The 20,439-nt window shown below is 45.0% G+C and overlaps 1 protein-coding gene across 1 annotated transcript in view; it reads right to left on the bottom strand.

The window, feature by feature from the left end:
• The window catches only part of palm3 (paralemmin 3), a 34,348-nt gene extending 17,275 nt beyond the window's left edge, over nt 1-17,073 (bottom strand). Inside the window, exon 1 of the mRNA XM_045691099.2 lies at nt 16,589-17,073. The gene's annotated coding sequence lies outside the window, so the exon portion shown is untranslated. The remainder of the gene's footprint in view (nt 1-16,588) is intronic.
• Nucleotides 17,074-20,439: the final 3,366 nt, after the last annotated feature.

Raw genomic sequence — 20,439 nt, 5'->3', positions numbered from 1 at the left:
AAACCTAGAGAGGAACCAGACTATGAGGGGTGGCCAGTCCTCTTCTGGCTGTGCCGGGTGGAGATTATAACAGAACATGGCCAAGATGTTCAAATGTTCATAAATGACCAGCAGGGTCAAATAATAATAAATGTCTCCATCTTCAGTGATTTTTGCAGTTCGTTCCAGTCATTGGAAGCAGAGAACTGGAAGGAGAGGCGGCCAAAGGAAGTGTTGGCTTTGGGGATGACGAGTGAGATATACCTGCTGGAGCGTGTGCTACGAGTGGGTGCTGCTATGGTGACCAGTGAGCTGAGATAAGTCGGGGCTTTACCTAGCAGACTTGTAGATAACCTGGAGCCAGTGGGTTTGGCGACAAGTATGGACCGAGGGCCAGCCAACAATAGCATACAGGTCACAGTGGTGGGTAGTATATGGGGCTTTGGTGACAAAACGGATGGCACTGTGATAGACTGCATCCAATTTGCTGAGTAGAGTGTTGGAGGCTATTTTGTAAATGACATCGCCGAAGTCAAGGATCGGTAGGATGGTCAGTTTTACGAGGGTAAGTTTGGCAGCATGAGTGAAGGAGGCCTTGTTGCGAAATAGGAAGCCGATTCTAGATTTCATTTTGGAAGGAGAGTTTACAGTCTAACCATGCCTGAAGAAGGTGTATAACAGTTCAACAGTATCATAAAACTGTTTAATCTCTGGAACATTCTTGACAGAGTCGTTGAGAGCCAGGTTAAGATTGTGCGCTGCGCAATGCACAAAGAGCAAGCGGCTCTTTTTCTGATATTCTGGCCGGCACACCCCGAATAGACCCTGCTCATGTTAGCAGCTCCATCATACCCCTGCCTACATTTTGAAATATCCAGCCCATTATCTTCTATGCTGCCCAGGATTTTATGTTGAAGCTCAGCCGCTGATGTGACAGCAGTCTCCAGAAATCCACAAAACAACTCTGATGGTCAGATCTGTGGCGACATTATTTACATCCCTTATCACTCTCACATAGCGATAAACTTGGCTTAACTGGTCTACTTTGGATACACGAGGTGTGGCGTCCATAATATAAAAAAAAATATATATAAAATAAAAATGAATGTCACACTTTACTCGTTCGGCTAAGATATAAAATCAGCTCGTTTTGGATTTGAGGACTGAGATAGTTAACGGATCCTGAGGGGCATTCTAAAAGTTATTTCAGAACTGGGTCGTAAAATGACAGCAGTTGAATTTCCCACTGTTGGCCTGCCCCAGCTTTTCCCAGTGCCCTCAACGCCAAATTACATGATGCAAGTGTGAAAGTTACATTAACTATGAGCTCCAACACCTATTGCCCGAAATTTGCTGCGTTACGCACACCTTTCTCCATTTCTGCGTCAAAGGTGCCATTCAGCTTCCATTGCTCATATACCAAAACAGGCACCCATGTGAATCTGGGATGTCTCATGACATGCTATTTTGGATGTTAGATGGCCCATTCACCAGAGAAGAAAGGGGCACTACGATCAGCCAGCAAGTCTCACAATACTCGCAATTTAGCTTGGCTGAATAAAATAGCCAGCCTTGGTTGTAGTGGTGTAATACGACTCGGAAAAACACCGCCTTTCGTCATCTCTTGGGAAATGGCCAGTAGGCTTACACGAGCCTAATGCAATAACGTGCCGTTTAACTTTTGCATCCACATTTGTTGCATAATGCCCCCTGTCAGTTGGATAGGTAAAAAAGGCCGTCTGTCCCACTTCCACCTGTTTCCTCAGCCGCCACGATTCTAGCCTCGCCCTGCTCCTCTTCCTCCCCGCCCGGGATAGCTTGTCCGGCCTGGCTTGTGCTCAGGGTCGTATCCGCCGATACCTGACAACCTGTATCCTCCTCTGTCAAAGTTGCTTCTTCTGGCAGGATGAAACAGCTTGCCCTTGGCTCACTTAACCCGCTAAAAGCTACTGCTGGCGATGAGAAACCTACATCCTCTTCTGGTCCCGCTACATTGCTTGCGCTAGCAATGGCTGCATTTGAAAAATGAAACTAATTTTGATTCTTGCTTTGCTTTCTCATTTTTGGCCTTCCTCATTTGGGCTCCACTTTTAAGTCCGTATTTTTTTATTCTCGACTTTCTCTTTATTAATTTATAGGCCGTTGTCCCTTGATAGCTAGCTCAACTGGTGCTTAAAACGATGACAGAAACAACAACGCTTTGGAGAGGATTTGCACAATGAATCCCAGAATTCATTTCATTATCTTAACTTGGTATTGAAACTATTGAATAATATGATTTATTTAGCAAGTTAAATGGATTTATTGTCATCATACACTAAAATATCACGCTGACTTACGTAGTGGCAAAAAAAAAAAAACATTTTGTTGGTGAAACCATCAGTGGGATCATTTATCATATAGTGTATATTAAAGAAAGATCTTCTCGTTAAATAGTAGACGTGATGGATCCGCGTCAACAATTAATAGTTGGGCATGGTGGGGCGGTATTCAAATTACATAGGGGGCCCGCAGCTCCGGGCCCAGGTACGTCGCGCGCCCATGTACGACCGCACCGGCTGAAGCTACGTCACTGAGCAGGGGGTTATATGGTTTATATAGAGCATTCTTCCCTTAAGGTGCCGCCACCATGTCGGTCTCTCACAGACACACGGTTACTCAGCAGTAATAGGTTATGGACGTGTCATGCACAAGTACACATTGAGGTGGACGTGTTGGGGGTTGTGTCAAACAAGCATGCAGCCATGAGCACACAGACAGTAGTACAGTAGTGAAGGTTTAGTCCAAGCCCAGACCCAGTAACATAAGGTTATAGGTCAGTGAGGGGTTTCTAGTCAAGTCTCAGATCAATTGATGAGAGTCAGGTTGGGAAAAGGCTAAATTAGTCCATACAGTGACATCACCGTGGCGATCAAACAGAGTTCAGCCATGCACACTGACACAATTACCCCCGTGTTGCCATCGGCGACTGACGCAGCATGACACACTTCAAAGCAATGACTGTTTCTGCTCCATTTCCTCCCGACATTTGGAGTTAGAGAGGGACAGAGACCTGGCTGACCCTATGAGGTTCAAACAGGAAACACACACACACACACACACACACACACCCTTTGTCCATAAGCATAGGTAGTACTTGTTAGTGAAGCATGTCAACGTTACCTCAATTAGCGCAGTAATGTTAAGTAAATGTACAAGGATGGCTTCATTCACATGTATGATGATTTCAGGGTGCAGACAACAGTTGAACAGTAGTGGCTAAAGCATAAACAGACTGGTATCCTATCCAGGCTATTCCACTAGTACCCCAGGGTTCTGATCTGTACTAGTAAGCTACTACTAAGGTGCCATGCCATGGGATAAGACAATGGAATACACAGGCTTCAGCACCCAACACAACAAGACAGCCTTTCAAAGGATGCCGAACAGCAGCATGGGCCCAACAAATAAAAATGAAAGAATCAAGGCTTCTTCCTCTGTCTGACATCAATAATATCATATTCAGGCTATATCCGTGTCAGACACAATGGTACAGTCCAAGGTCATTGGAAACTGGCATCGCATCTCTCCCTCTGTTTGGGAAGAGGGAAAGAGCACACACCAGTAAGTGTCCTCCAGACGATCGGCGACGAGCCATCCAATCACAAAGACCCAGACCTCACACACACACACACATCCCCTGCTGTTGTTATTGGCTGCCAGTCAGGAGTTGATTGAAATAGACCCCACCAATCATAACAGAGTTCCTGGAAAGAGTCCTCATTCTTTATGTGTGTGAGAAAATAATCAAAGGCAATTCCTCTGTGTACACACTCAATCATAGAGTCTATAGCTTGAAGGGGCGATTTGTTGCAAAGTGCTTTTTCATCACCCATAGATTTTCAGTTCCTCATAGAGGGTCAGTCTAGTAGAGAAATCATCTTTGTCATGGTTGTGCTGCTGGTTTAGATACAGACACCAACCTAGGAGGAGACAGATAAATCAATCATAGTGTTGCGAGTGTGTGTGAGAGAGATCAGAAGAGCGTGTACGTGACCGAGTGTGTCTGATATACAGTACAAGTCAAATTTGGACACCTACTCATTCAAGGGTTTTTCTTTAATTTTACTATTTTCTACATTGTAGAATAATAGTGAAGACATCAAAAGTATAACATAACACATATAGAATCATGTAGTATGCAAAAAAAGTTACATCAAATATATTTCATATGAGATTCTTTAAAGTAGCCACCCTTTGCCTTAATGACAGCTCTACACACTCTCTCAACCAGCTTCATGAGGTTGTCACCTGGAATGCATTTCAATTAGCAGATGTGCCATGTTACATTTTATTTTGTGGAATTTCTTTCCTTCTTAATTTAATTTGCCAATCAGTTGTGATGTGACAAGGTAGTGGTAGTATACAGAAGATAGCCCTATTTGGTAAAAGACCAAGTCCATATTATGGGAAGAACAGCTCAAATAAGCAAAGAAACGAGAGTCCGTCATTACTTTAAGACATGGTCAGTCAATACGTAACATTTCAAGAACTTTGAAAAAACCCATCAAGCGCTATGATGAAACTGGCTCTCGTGAGGACCACCACAGGAAAGGAAGACCCAGAGTTACCTCTGCTGCAGAGGATAAGTTCATTGGTGTTACCAGCCTCAGATATTGCAGCCCAAATAAATGCTTCAGAGCTCAAGTAACAGACACAGCATAACATCAACTGTTCAGAGGAGACTGCGTAAATCAGGCCTTCATGGTCGAATTACTGCAAAGAAACACTACTAAAAGGACACCAATAAGAAGAGACTTGCTTGGGCCAAGAAACACGGACAATGGACATTAGACCAGTGGTAATCTGTCCTTTGGTCTGATGAGTCCAAATTTGAGATTTTTGGTTCCAACCGCCGTGTCTTTGTGAGACGCAGAGAAGGTGAACGGAGGATCTCTGCATGTGATGCATGGAGGAGGAGGTGTAATGGTGCTTTGCTGGTGACACTGTCAGTGATTTATTTAGAATTCAAGGCACACTTAACCAGCATGGCTACCACAGCATTCTGCAGAGATACGCCATCCCACCTAGTTTGCGCTTAGTTGGACTGTCATTTGTTTTTCAACAGGACAATGACCCAAAACACACCTCCAGGCTGTGTAAGGGCTATTTGACCAAGAAGGAGAGTGATGGAGTGCTGCATCATATGACCTGGTCTCCACAATCACCCAACCTCAACCCAATTGAGACGGTTTGGGATGAGTTGGACTGCAGAGTGAAGAAAAAAATCAGCCAACAAGTGCTCAGCATTTGTGGGAACTCCTTCAAGATGGTTGGAAAAGCATTCCAGGTGAAGCTGGTTGAGAGAATGCCAAGTGTGCAAAGTTGTCATCAAGGCAAAGGGTGGCTAATTTGAAGAAACTAAAATACATTTTGATTTGTTTAACACTTTTTTGGTGACTACATGTGTTATTTCACAGTTGATGTCTTCACTATTATTCTACAAAGTATGAAATAGTAAAAATAAAGAAAAACCCTTGAATGAGTAGGTGTGTCCAAACTTATGACTGGCACTGTATATATATTTGTGTGTGTGTGTGAGATGACAGGAATCCATGGTGTTTGCTTGGGCCAGATCCAACAGCACACTGCCCACTATCATTTCTTTGTGACAGGCTGGGTCAGGGGAATGAAAACACTGCATTCCTATTGAGCGGTGTTTGTATGCATGTGTATGCTGCAATAGCAGCTCAGTGCCAACAGTGAACAGACGGAGTGTGGCAGGGATTACCAAAGTAAACTACAGATCACTATTCTTAGTCATTTATCAAGTTACCCCACACAACCAATGTCTAGTGGATTCAATGACTTCCTACACACACCACTTGATTGTCTCAGTATTGCATCACTATCTGTAACGGTGCTTGGAGTACACAGTACATTATACAGTACATCATCTCCAATGACAAATAACATGTAGATTTGTATGGGCCGTTTCCCCCTTCCTCCTCTTCACATAGTGTTGGGCTGTAAGGAGTCTCAGCCCAGGGTGCATCAATGCCCCCTCTGTCAGGTGCTCCTTTGAGTACCGCACACACAATAGTCTCTCTGTTCGTCCAGGGGCCGGGCTTCTCCTCCACCGCGCTCTCTGCAATATCCTCCACTGGTGCAGTTATGGAACACTAAGGTACAACACACACACACCATCCCTTCACTCACTGCCTACCTGATCCCTCAACCCTGGAGGCAGCTCTCTAAGCCTGGTCTACTGAACACATCTCTGAGGGGAATTACCAGCTGAACTATCTGAGCTACACTGGCTGCGTCCCAATGGCAACCCATTTCCTACATAGAGCTCTGGTCAAAAGTAGTGCACTATGGGCCTGGGTCAAAAGTAGTGTACTACGTAGGGAATAGGGTGCCATTGGGACGCATACAGTGAATTGAGGGGAGTTAAAAGGATAAAGTATCAGACCAAAACAAAGTGTAACTTTTGCCATTGATCAGGCAGAGAGCTGAGGGTTCTATGTGGTTGCAGAGTAAGCCATGCTGACTGTCTAAGACACGAGAGAGAGAGAGAGAGAGAGAGAGGACAACAACATTCTACTGAGAGAGAGAGGACAACAACATTCTACTGAGACAGAGCAGGACACGACATGCTGTTGAAACACTGATATGTCTGTGATACGTGTGTGTGTGGCTTATTTGAGTTAATCATAAGCACTCATGTCAGGCTCTATATCTTCAGGAAATGTGGGAGTGTGTATATATGAGGTGAGAGAGGGGTGAAAGGTCAGTATGTAGGTTTCGTATCTAGAACCACTGTTTAAACACAACCTGACAGGTAACACAAATCCCACCACACACACACACACACGACACAGACACGACACAGACACAGACACGACAGACACACGACACAGACACGACAGACACGACACAGACAGACACGACAGACACAGACGACAGACACGACAGACACAGACGACAGACACGACAGACACAGACACGACACAGACATGACACAGACACGACAGACACGACACAGACACGACACAGACACGACACACAGACACGACACAGACAGACACGACACAGACAGACACGACAGACACACGACAGACACAGACAGGACACATACACGACACAGACACAGACAGGACACATACACGACACATACACGACACAGACACAGACACGACAGACACAGATACGACAGACACAGATACGACACAGACAGGACACAGACACAGACACAGACACAGACACAGACGAGGTGAATCACCAGTTGATTGACATAACCAGGGGAGGGGGAGGAGTCGGATAGGGGAGGAGTCAGAGAGACAGAACTGCTGGGTACATTAGTATTACATTCTTTAAATATCATTACACGTTTGCTTTGGCAAAACGTTTGACTTTAAGTTGCTACACCTTCCATATCAATAAACTTTGTTCCTTGAATTTAATTGAAAGTGTCAGAGAGAAACAGAGTGAGCGAGCGAACGAGAGAGAGCGCGAGAGAGAATAAGATCAAGAGACTACAACAGGGGCCCAGATTGAGACACCTGTTCTGACTAGACACCTCGGGCTGCCTCACAGCACAAACATGTCACACACACACACACACACACCATTTCCAATTGTCGCCAGAGACGTTCAGATGTTTTTGAGAACTGACATCCCTACTTAGTATCCCCTTTGTCATCAATGACTTCATCAGCTCAGTTAAAGCACAACATGACATGTCAAACCAGCTCGTTGACTATACACAGGGCCACGTGTATTCTCACACACACACGCACATAATACAAACAACCTAATAGAAACAAGCCTAACACACCTACACCTAGCTGCTCACACAGACAACAGAATATGATATTGTATGGTTCTGTCATTTGACCTAGTTTTGATCAAACTATTTTGGGCTGTTCTGTAATGAGAATATTGAGTCACCTCCGCCTAACATTGTCTGGGTGCAGCAGCAGCAGTAGCAGTAGTCTCATCCCAGCTCTGTGAGGTGTGACATGTAATGGCTTGCTTCAGTGGTTTCCCCTGTTATGTCTGTGTGTGTGTGTGTGCGTGTGTGTGAAGGACTGTAGCGTGTGTGTGCCTGCATGCATGCATATCTGTGTAACTCTGAAACAGGTTTGGAGAGAGGTATCCAGGCCTGGTATAATCTGGTCTCAGTTCATCTCCACTGTTATCATTGGGTGAAGACCAGGAGCAATGTTTGCCTTGGGGCCTAGCAGCTAAGCTAACATGTCTAAGCTAAGCTAACAGAGAAAGCTCATCTAAACTGAAGGACCCATTTGACAGGTCACAGTGACTCCTTACCCTACTTCTGGTACAGAGACAAAGTCCTTGAATAGATGTGCTCCATCTGCAGACAGACAACCGTTGTAATGTTTAACACCAACATTCCTCATTATCACCCAGGACAAACACAGTCCCATTCCAACCAGACAAACACAGTCCCATTCCAACATGACAAACACAGTGACATTCCAACCGGACAAACACAGTGACATTCCAACCAGACAAACACAGTGACATTCCAACCAGACAAACACAGTGACATTCCAACCAGACAAACACAGTGACATTCCAACCAGACAAACACAGTGACATTCCAACCAGACAAACACAGTGACATTCCAACCAGACAAACACAGTCCCATTCCAACCAGACAAACACAGTCCCATTCCAACATGACAAACACAGTCCCATTCCAACATGACAAACACAGTCCCATTCCAACATGACAAACACAGTCCCATTCCAACATGACAAACACAGTCCCATTCCAACATGACAAACACAGTCCCATTCCAACATGACAAACACAGTCCCATTCCAACATGACAAACACAGTCCCATTCCAACATGACAAACACAGTCCCATTCCAACATGACAAACACAGTCCCATTCCAACATGACAAACACAGTCCCATTCCAACATGACAAACACAGTCCCATTCCAACCGGACAAACACAGTCCCATTCCAACCGGACAAACACAGTCCCATTCCAACCGGACAAACACAGTCCCATTCCAACCGGACAAACACAGTCCCATTCCAACCGGACAAACACAGTCCCATTCCAACCGGACAAACACAGTCCCATTCCAACCGGACAAACACAGTCCCATTCCAACCGGACAAACACAGTCCCATTCCAACCGGACAAACACAGTCCCATTCCAACCGGACAAACACAGTCCCATTCCAACCGGACAAACACAGTCCCATTCCAACCGGACAAGCACAGTCCCATTCCAACCGGACAAGCACAGTCCCATTCCAACCGGACAAGCACAGTCCCATTCCAACCTGACAAACACAGTCCCATTCCAACATGACAAACAGTCCCATTCCAACCGGACAAACACAGTCCCATTCCAACCGGACAAACACAGTCCCATTCCAACATGACAAACACAGTCCCATTCCAACCTGACAAACACAGTCCCATTCCAACCTGACAAACACAGTTCCATTCCAACCTGACAAACACAGTCCCATTCCAACCTGACAAACACAGTCCCATTCCAACCTGACAAACACAGTCCCATTCCAACCTGACAAACACAGTCCCATTCCAACCTGACAAACACAGTCCCATTCCAACCTGACAAACACAGTCCCATTCCAACCTGACAAACACAGTCCCATTCCAACCTGACAAACACAGTCCCATTCCAACCTGACAAACACAGTCCCATTCCAACCTGACAAACACAGTCCCATTCCAACCTGACAAACACAGTCCCATTCCAACCTGACAAACACAGTCCCATTCCAACCGGACAAACACAGTCCCATTCCAACCGGACAAACACAGTCCCATTCCAACCGGACAAACACAGTCCCATTCCAACCGGACAAACACAGTCCCATTCCAACATGACAAACACAGTCCCATTCCAACATGACAAACACAGTCCCATTCCAACCTGACAAACACAGTCCCATTCCAACCTGACAAACACAGTCCCATTCCAACCTGACAAACACAGTCCCATTCCAACCTGACAAACACAGTCCCATTCCAACCGGACAAACACAGTCCCATTCCAACCTGACAAACACAGTCCCATTCCAACCTGACAAACACAGTCCCATTCCAACCTGACAAACACAGTCCCATTCCAACCTGACAAACACAGTCCCATTCCAACCTGACAAACACAGTCCCATTCCAACCTGACAAACACAGTCCCATTCCAACCTGACAAACACAGTCCCATTCCAACCGGACAAACACAGTCCCATTCCAACCGGACAAACACAGTCCCATTCCAACCGGACAAACACAGTCCCATTCCAACCGGACAAACACAGTCCCATTCCAACCGGACAAACACAGTCCCATTCCAACCGGACAAACACAGTCCCATTCCAACCGGACAAACACAGTCCCATTCCAACCGGACAAACACAGTCCCATTCCAACCGGACAAGCACAGTCCCATTCCAACCGGACAAGCACAGTCCCATTCCAACCGGACAAGCACAGTCCCATTCCAACCGGACAAGCACAGTCCCATTCCAACCGGACAAGCACAGTCCCATTCCAACATGACAAACACAGTCCCATTCCAACCGGACAAGCACAGTCCCATTCCAACATGACAAACACAGTCCCATTCCAACATGACAAACACAGTCCCATTCCAACATGACAAACACAGTCCCATTCCAACCTGACAAACACAGTCCCATTCCAACCTGACAAACACAGTCCCATTCCAACCGGACAAACACAGTCCCATTCCAACCGGACAAACACAGTCCCATTCCAACCGGACAAACACAGTCCCATTCCAACCGGACAAACACAGTCCCATTCCAACCGGACAAACACAGTCCCATTCCAACCGGACAAACACAGTCCCATTCCAACCGGACAAACACAGTCCCATTCCAACCGGACAAACACAGTCCCATTCCAACCGGACAAACACAGTCCCATTCCAACCGGACAAACACAGTCCCATTCCAACCGGACAAACACAGTCCCATTCCAACCGGACAAACACAGTCCCATTCCAACCGGACAAACACAGTCCCATTCCAACCGGACAAACACAGTCCCATTCCAACCGGACAAACACAGTCCCATTCCAACCGGACAAACACAGTCCCATTCCAACCGGACAAACACAGTCCCATTCCAACCGGACAAACACAGTCCCATTCCAACCGGACAAACACAGTCCCATTCCAACCGGACAAACACAGTCCCATTCCAACCGGACAAACACAGTCCCATTCCAACCGGACAAACACAGTCCCATTCCAACCGGACAAACACAGTCCCATTCCAACCGGACAAACACAGTCCCATTCCAACCGGACAAACACAGTCCCATTCCAACCGGACAAACACAGTCCCATTCCAACCGGACAAACACAGTCCCATTCCAACCGGACAAACACAGTCCCATTCCAACCGGACAAACACAGTCCCATTCCAACCCACTGGAGGAGGAAATGAGGGGCAATACATCACACCTCTTGTGTGGGATTGTTAATCAGAAAATATGGGTGATTGGATTAATGTAAGGAAATCAAACAAACAGTGGGATTTAGAGCATGGTATCCCTTCAAAGGCCAACGTCGGGTTTCGACTCTCGGCCAACGTCTGCTTGCCATCTGGGGCTGCGATTCACCAGCAGGTTGTGATTCACTAGCATGTCTTTATGAGTAGCCATGTTGACAAAACCTTGGGAATCTAAGGGGAGTACACATTGCCTAAGAGATGTCTCTGGTATGCAGACATACCATGGTATCCCACACTGTCACCTCCTGACCCTGGTGTACTGGTGACCCAGCTCAGTGCTGAGGAACTAAGAGTGACCTTTGACCTCAGCTTATGTCAAATCCCCCATCTGATCTGGTCTGAGTGGAACCGTTTAAATCTGAGTCGCCGTGTTATTAACTGTCAAGTAGGCTACCCAACTGACCTAAGCAAACTCCTCGGGGTGGTGGGCGTGGCCTAAGCCAACATCTCAGGGTGGTGGGCGTGGCCTAAGCAACCTGAAGCAAACAGATACCATATATTAGGCCAATGTCTGACATCAGGTTGCAGACATCCAAACATGGCAGTTGCATTGGTATTTCACACTGCTTGCACAGATTAAGCGTGCCCGGCCACGGGAGCACATATCTAACAAACAGTAGGTGATCATGCAAATAGTATTCAAAGGAGACTCCAAAATAAGAGTCCTTATCACGATGAGCAAACTATCAGCTAATGTACAATGTAGTGAATGATTCTATTGTAGACAAGAGACTATAACAACGAAACTGACTCAAAGCCAAAAAGGAGGCTTAGGTTAGTCCACACCCATAGGACAAGTCAGCCCTTTCACACCATGGCAACCTCTTGGCGTCATGACAACCTGCGGGCAGCTGAAATGCCCATTGATCAAAAACCTCATTCACAAACCAGACTCCTCTACCTTACACTGAGTAAGCACACTGCTCACACACACTGCAGTAAAAAGCAGTCTCAACGGCTACTATCATTGTTAGATAACGGTCTTTGCTAAGGTTAGATAAACATTGTGACAGCCTTAAAATTGGCCTCTCCTTCCTGTCATAAATTAGGTGCCTGGAATAGCTTCCTTAACTAATTAACTAATAATTGTCTTGGTGTTTTATGTGGTCTGTAGTGGTGCCTTGCCAGCAGGTGTGGAGGAGGGGTTGGTACTGTGGGTATAGGAGAAAGTAAACCTTTCAAAAGATTACTTTTATTTGTCGGGTCACTGTCGGATGATTCCAGACAGTGGGAGACACACGAAATGTAAACTGTACCTTCTCCAGTTCACACTACCTTCCCGGACAAAGTCAAGACACTGACAGACAACGGTTGTGTGGTGAAAAGAACACGGAGACACAAAAAGATTCCCACTTACACATACCACAAACACCTGGGGCCTGGGGAGCCTCTAAGATCAGGTATGAAAGACAAAGCAGACTGACATCACAGACTGATGAGACAGATCACTGGAGTTATATGTACTATAGCGTAGAGAGCATGGGATCTCTACTACAGTACTTCTAATGGTAATAATTAGTCAATGTCATGTACATGAACTGTCATGTTCTGTACGTGAGCAGAACTGAATCTGCGAGAAGGAATGAAAGAGAGAAACAGACAACGATAGAGGAATTGAAAGAGAGAAAGACAGTAAAATGGAAACAAAAGAGGTAAAGAAAAAGAGACATATATAGAAACAGAAAGAGAGAAAGACATTTAAATAGAGGGGAACATTGTGCTTGAGAGAGAGAAACAGAGAGAAAGAGGGGTAGCGTAGTCACTGCAGGGCAGTGTTAGAGGCAGTGAGGAATTTCCCTCCAGCAGACTAGTCATCCATCACCGAAGGGGGGGAGAGAGAGCTCATCACTCCATCTCTCCCTTCACCATGATTTATCTCTCCATTTTTATCTCCCTCGGTCTTGTCAGTGTGACACTCGCTCTCTTCAGCAGGATAGCAGAGATAAAAAGCCAACTGATGTGGTTAAACTTACTTTGCAGTTTCATATTTATTTTGCGCCCCTCCTTTCCCCCACCAATCTCTCACACATACACCAATATATTTCACACAAAGTGCTGTGAAAAAGTATTTGCCCCCTCTCTATTTTTCTAATCTCATCACGGTATCGCAGTGCATTCAAATTGTCATCAATAAAATGTAATTGTGTTCATTTTCCGTAGCTTATGCCTGACCATACCATAACCCCACCGCCAACATGGGGTACTCATGGGGACAGCACAGGTGCACCTTGTGCTGGGAACAATAAAAGGCCACTCTAAATTGTGCAGTTGTCACACAACACAATGCCACAGATGTCCCAAGTTTTGAGGAAGTGTACAATTGTCACGCTGACTGCAGGAATGTCCACACGAGCTGTTGCCAGAGAATTATTTGTTAATTTCTCTACCATAAACTGCCTCCAACGTTGTTTAGAGAATTTGGCAGTACGTCCTCACAACCGCAGACCACGTGTATGGCGTTGTGTGGGCACAGGTGCACCCCAGCACAAAGTGCATCTGTGCGCGCCCACATGACGCCATACTGTGGTTGGACGTACTGTCAAATTCTCTAAAACAACGTTGGAGGCAGTTTATGGTAGAGAAATTAACATGAAATTATTTGGCAACAGCTCTGGTGGACATTTCTGCAGTCAGCATGACAATTGTACACTTCCTCAAAACTTGGGACATGTGTGGCATTGTGTTGTGTGACAACTGCACAATTCAGAGGGGCCTTTTATTGTACTTAGCACAATTTCGTGAACCTGCCTACTTACTACTTTTTTAGCTTTAAACCCTAACCCGTAGCCTATCTAACGTTAGCCAGTTAGCTAACATTAGCCACAACAAATTGGAATTCTTAACATATATGTTTAGCAAATTCGTAACATATTGCACAAATAGAAATTTGTATCATATTTTATTTCTTTTATTTCACCTTTATTTAACCAGGTAGGCCAGTTGAGAACAAGTTCTCATTTAAAACTGCGACCTGGCCAAGATAAAGCAAAGCAGTGCCACAAAACAACAACACAGAGTTACACATAAACAAACATACAGTCAATAACACAATAGAAAAATCTATGTACAGTGTGTGCAAATGTAGAAGATTAGGGAGGTAAGGCAATAAATAGGCCATGGAGGCGAAATAATTACAATTTAGCATTAACACTGGAGTGGTAGATGTGCAGATGATGATGTGGAAGTAGAGATACTGGGGTGCAAAAGAGCAAGAGAATAAGTAACAATATGGGGATGAGGTAGGTGGGTGGGCTATTTACAGATTGGCTATGTACAGGTACAGTGATCTGTAAGCTGCTCTGACAGCTGATGCTTAAAGTTAGAGAGGGAGATATAAGACTCCAGCTTCAGTGATTTTTGCAATTCGTTCCAGTCATTGGCAGCAGAGAACTGGAAGGAAAGGCGGCCAAAGTAAGTGTTGGCTTTGGGGATGACAAAGGAAATATACCTGCTGGAGCGCGTGCTAAGGGTGGGTGTTGCTATGGTGACCAGTGAGCTGAGATAAGGCGGGGCTTTACCTAGCAGAGACTTATAGATGACCTGGAACCATACGATATGGATGATGACATTCACAAACGTATACACACCATACGAAACATCTGACTAAATGAAGTGCTTCGAATTTACGTCCAGAATAATACAAAATGCTCTGAGACCAGGATGGATACCAAACGGAAGAAGATACCAAACGGAAGAAAAACGTCTGAAACAGGGAGTAACTACCTGAATTTGTCCATTAATAAGAAACATTTGTTTTTCGATTTTCTGTTGCAAAACAGAAAGCTACAATGTGCAGTAATGAATATGCCCCTGGTTATAGGGACTTAAAGAGTGAACTGAACACCATACTACTTCCTAGAAACAAAATGAGTCAGGGGTTCAATTATGTTGCTGACACCCTTGGGCTAGCACACACACAGTTAGGGCCTAGGGGGTTCAGCGAAGGAAGACTTTAGAGAGTATGTCCCAGGAGAGCTGTTGGGAGTCTCCCCTGTAACCTGGGGTCCCCCCCCCCCCACATGCATATGTCTCTGTGTGCTAGCTAAGCAGATCTATGTGCCGTTGGTTTTAGATGACTCAGGTTAAAGCCCCTGGCTTCTCTCTCAGAATGAGACCAGGCTTGGTCTACATAATGACGTCACCTCAGCAGTTTACAATGCAGCAGAGTAGATGAGCAACTCTGTGCATTGAACATCACATAGGCAAGAAGATATGGAAATAACACACAGTCCATGTGTCTCAGCACATTAGTAGGAACATACCGTATGTGTTCACACATTATGCAAGTCAGTTCCTACATTTAACAGTATACATCATCAGTGTGAGCCAAGGGATTCTGTTAGATGGGTAATAGTTTATCGTGTCAACTATGTTGTTGTGTGTACAATATTGGTAGTGTGTATAGATGGTGCAACAGCAGCTAGGCACTATTACCATGCTCTATTAGTCTCCGCGATTGAAAGCTGGCCCAATTTGTTCCGTCATCCCAGAACGCATTAATTAACTAGGTTATAATGAGCTACATTTACCCGTCCCTTTGAGGTATATTATGTTCTCTGTATTTAAATACTCCATTCAAGTGTATCATGATTTCTGAATGTACCTTCTAGAAATGTGGGAGATCTGTGAAATAACTCGAATTGATATGAAAAGCGCAACATCCTTTTGGCAACATTATATAACCTCGCCTTCCAAATGTTTGTTTTTCTTCTGAGGCCTCTTTGTGACTTTCCACACTCGCTGTCAAGTTAATTTCTAAGCTGATGAATGAATATATCAACAAATACGATGGGACCAAATGTAACTATGATTATATAATGATTTGGTGAATCTGTGGCTTAATGGTTTACAGAGGTCAAGCACGTTGCAAATCATCAGCTTGCCAGGCCTGTCGTTGCTTGCGCACAAGGATCACATTTTTAGCACGAGTTGGCACGAGTTCAAAAGGTGTCAACCCAAGGACGTTTACTAACTTTTCTAACTTTCAAATTCAGTAGAAAACAAAAGCAAAGAAACTTTGAAATCGAAAGGTGTTGGCTAATAATATTATTGCAGACACGTACCTGTTTGTTCCAACGTGGCCACTCGGCGTTGTCGGTGGTTGCAAATTAAATATTTAAAAACGAAAGAAAGAAAAAACTGACGTGGTAAACAAGAGTATTGAAATAAAGAACTATACCGCAGGGGAAACCCTGTCGCTGCTCTACTTAGGAATAATAAAAAAAGGCAGAAAATCCACCTATGAAAAACAAACACCTGAGCGTTTTATCCGCTTTTGAAACGCAAAACTCGTCACATCAGTGCAGCAGACACACGAAAACGTGAAACTTAAAACGTCTATAAGGTTTTTAAAATAGACATGGGAGTACAGCAAAATCCCTTTCAGAGAAATATGTTTGTCACTCCCTGCCTCCCAAACCGAGTCGATGCGTGTCCAAAATTCACGGGAGCTCAGAGGCAACGTTCTGTTACAGTTACCTGACTCATGGTCTGTGCTGTGCTGGGTGGCCAACCCTCTTTTTAGAAAGTAGCACAGGGATAGTTGCGTGTTGTTCGTATGTACCAAATGTAGGTAGTGAGACGTGGACTTCCCATAACACAGGAGCAACCATAGACATTGAAACCAGGGAGCAACAGGTAACACAACTGACAATATGTTATTATCTGAGGTGAAATGGAGAATGGGCTATGTGAACAACACAAAAGTTATCGACAAACAAAGAGTAAATAGTTTAATAGTAGCGCATCTAGAAGGGGGCAGTAGTAGCCTGATCCATCCCAGTATCCTCCTCATATGTTGTCATTATACAAGCGTGATATTGGAATATAGGCTAAATGCACCCAGAGCAACAGTAGCATTACTATTTTAACGTCTGGAGATGTGGGAAATATTCTCGTCCCCGTAAATTACAGATTACATATATATTTCATTGCTCCATATTCCGATCTGAATAATTATGTCCAAACTAACTCCCAAGCAATTTAAACATAATATCCTTGACTGTAATCCATAAAATGGACTCTCACAAACACACGTGCACAATAACACGTACCCTGAATCGCCCTAGTTTTGATTCTTGAATAAAAAAGGAACCCGTAGGAGTTCTTCACATTGAGAGCCAAACACTGTAAGCACACTGTATTAGTCATGTCCCTTCCAACAGTGTGTGTGTGCGCACGTACATGCCCCCACGTGTGCGTGCACAAGGCAGAGAGTGTATGTTAGCCGTTGTCTCATGCTCTACTTTAGTCTCCACAGTGTACCTGTCTATTGAGCTCGCTACTGTCCCCGATTTATCCTTGTATTCCACTTTTACTCCTTTGACTTTGACTCTTATTAATACTATGTTAATATGCATGACTTGGAATCTGCGCTTGAGCTCACATATTATCATAATGGCTCAGACAGGTAAAACATTATGCCTCATAATATTTGACATCATATGATTGAAAACGCATATCTGCAAAGTAGTGAGAAAGTACTTTATACCATTTGTCCTTTGAGTGGCCCCGTTAGAGACTGCAGTAAAGATATTAATAACTACTGTTACTCTCTTGGCCAGGTGGTGTATTGTTGAAACCTCTTCCTTTAGACCTCATTAAAATGTCTGGGGTTGATGCAATACAGTTCCAGCCAATGTCCCTCTCCCCCATACTGCTTGTGGGTGTACGTGTGTACATGTGTGTGTGTGCCTGAATGAATGTCACTCCTTATCATGGGAATGGGATGCTGTGTTTCCATGGGAACTACACACAAAAAAAAATCTTGATGCTTTTAACAATCAGTCAGAAGGAAACTAACTCTCTCCCTTTGCCAGGTCTATGCACTGGACATATTGTATTGAAGGCATGTTTACATGATATATATCCTATCCACCCTCTCCAATAGGCTTATTGAAATGCAGGACTCAAGGTGTCATCCGTCCCCTCCAATCAGGGACTGATTCAGACCCGAGGAACACCAGCTGATTGACTCTTTGGACCAATCAGTGACATTACCAATCAATTAACTACCAGGGAGAAAAGACAACCAGCCCCACCACAGACCTGAAGGCCTTGCTTTTCATACCCCTCGTCTGTAGCTATGTGGAATATTCAATAGTTATTCATTATGGTCAACTAGTACAGTATGTACAGAACTGTTTGTGGAGTAACAGGCACATCCAGGCTGGTGCAGCATGCCCCCAGGACGATGCCTTATAGGTCCTCACACTGGTGATAATGAACATGCATGAATACACAGCCCACACACACACACACACACACACACACACACACACACACACACACACACACACACACACACACACACACACACACACACACACACACACACACACTACACACACACACACACACACACACACACACACACACACAGTCTTGTACATCTAACCTTGTGGGGACACAAAATTCAGTCCTGTTCAAAATCCTATTCACCCTAACCCATACTCTTACCCTAACCTTAACCCTAACCTTAACAAAAAAACTTAACCCTAAACCTAACCCTAGCTCCTAACCCTAACCTAGTTCTAACCCTAACACTAATTCTAACCTTAACCCTAAGCCATCTAGAAATAGCATTTGACCTTGTGGGGACCAACAAAATATCCCCAGTTGGTCAAATTTTTGTTAGTTTACTATTCTTGTGGGAAACACACACACACACACACACACACACACACACACACACCACACCGCCTGAGGCTGCTGGTGAGGGCCCATGACCCATATAGGGCCTGGTGCACAGGTGTGTGTGTGTGTGTGTGTGTGTGTGTGTGTGTGTGTGTGTGTGTGTGTGTGTGTGTGTGTGTGTGTGTGTGTGTGTGTGTGTGTGTGTGTGTGTGTGTGTGTGTGTGTGTGTCTGAAACGCCCCACTTTTCCACTTGGTGATGCATCATTAATCCCGTCATTCTGAGGCAATCACCTGAGCCCACGCGTTTATACACACACGCACGCACGCACGCACGCACGCACGCACGCACGCACACACACACACACACACACACACACACACACACACACACACACACACACACACACACACACACACACACACACACACGCCATGGGCTTAGTTTTCTAAAGGTATGCTGCCTGCGCCTACAATCATAGAAAACAACTACAAACCATCTACAACCTGAAAGGGTTCTTCGGCTGTCCTCATTGGTGAGCCCTTTGAAAAACCCTTTTTGGTCACTGGTAAAAACCCTTTTGGTTCCAAGAAGAACCCCTTTGGGCTCTACATGGAACCCAAAAGGGTTGTACCTAGAACCAAAAAGGGTTCTCCTATGTGGACATCTGAAGAACCCTTTTGGAATCCTTTTCTCTAAGAGTGTAGACTAGCCTATCATTCAGCAGTTATTCCTCTCTCTCTCTCTCTCTCTCTCTCTCTCTCTCTCTCTCTCTCTCTCTCTCTCTCTCTCTCTCTCTCTCTCCCTCTCTCTCTCTCTCCTCTCTCTCTCTCTCTCTCTCTCTCTCTTCTTTCTCTCTCTCTCTCTCTCTCACTCACTCATTCTCTCCCTCTCCCTCTCTCTCTCTCCTCTCTCTCTCTCTCTCTCTCTCTCTCTCTCTCTCTCTCTCTCTCTCTCTCTCTCTCTCTCTCTCTCTCTCTCTCTCTCTCTCTCTCTCTCTCTCTCTCTCTCTCTCTCTCTCTCTCTCTCTCTCTCTCTCTCTCTCTCTCTCTCTCTCTCTCTCCTCTCTCTCTCTCTCTCCTCTCTCTCTCTCTCTCTCTCTCTCTCTCTCTTCTCTCTCTCTCTCTCTCTCTCTCGCTCTCTCTCTCTCTCTTCTTTCTCTCTCTCTCTCTCTCTCACTCACTCATTCTCTCCCTCTCCCTCTCTACTCCGCTGCCTGCGTTCTCTCTTCTCCCGCGGTCTCATGCTCTCATTCCTTCGTCTTCCGACTCCTTCACTCT

This window comes from Salmo salar, chromosome 12, assembly GCF_965601325.2.
Source record: "Salmo salar chromosome 12, fSalSal1, whole genome shotgun sequence".
Taxonomy (NCBI): Eukaryota; Metazoa; Chordata; class Actinopteri; order Salmoniformes; family Salmonidae; genus Salmo; species Salmo salar.
This window is presented reverse-complemented; position numbering and strand designations above follow the sequence as displayed.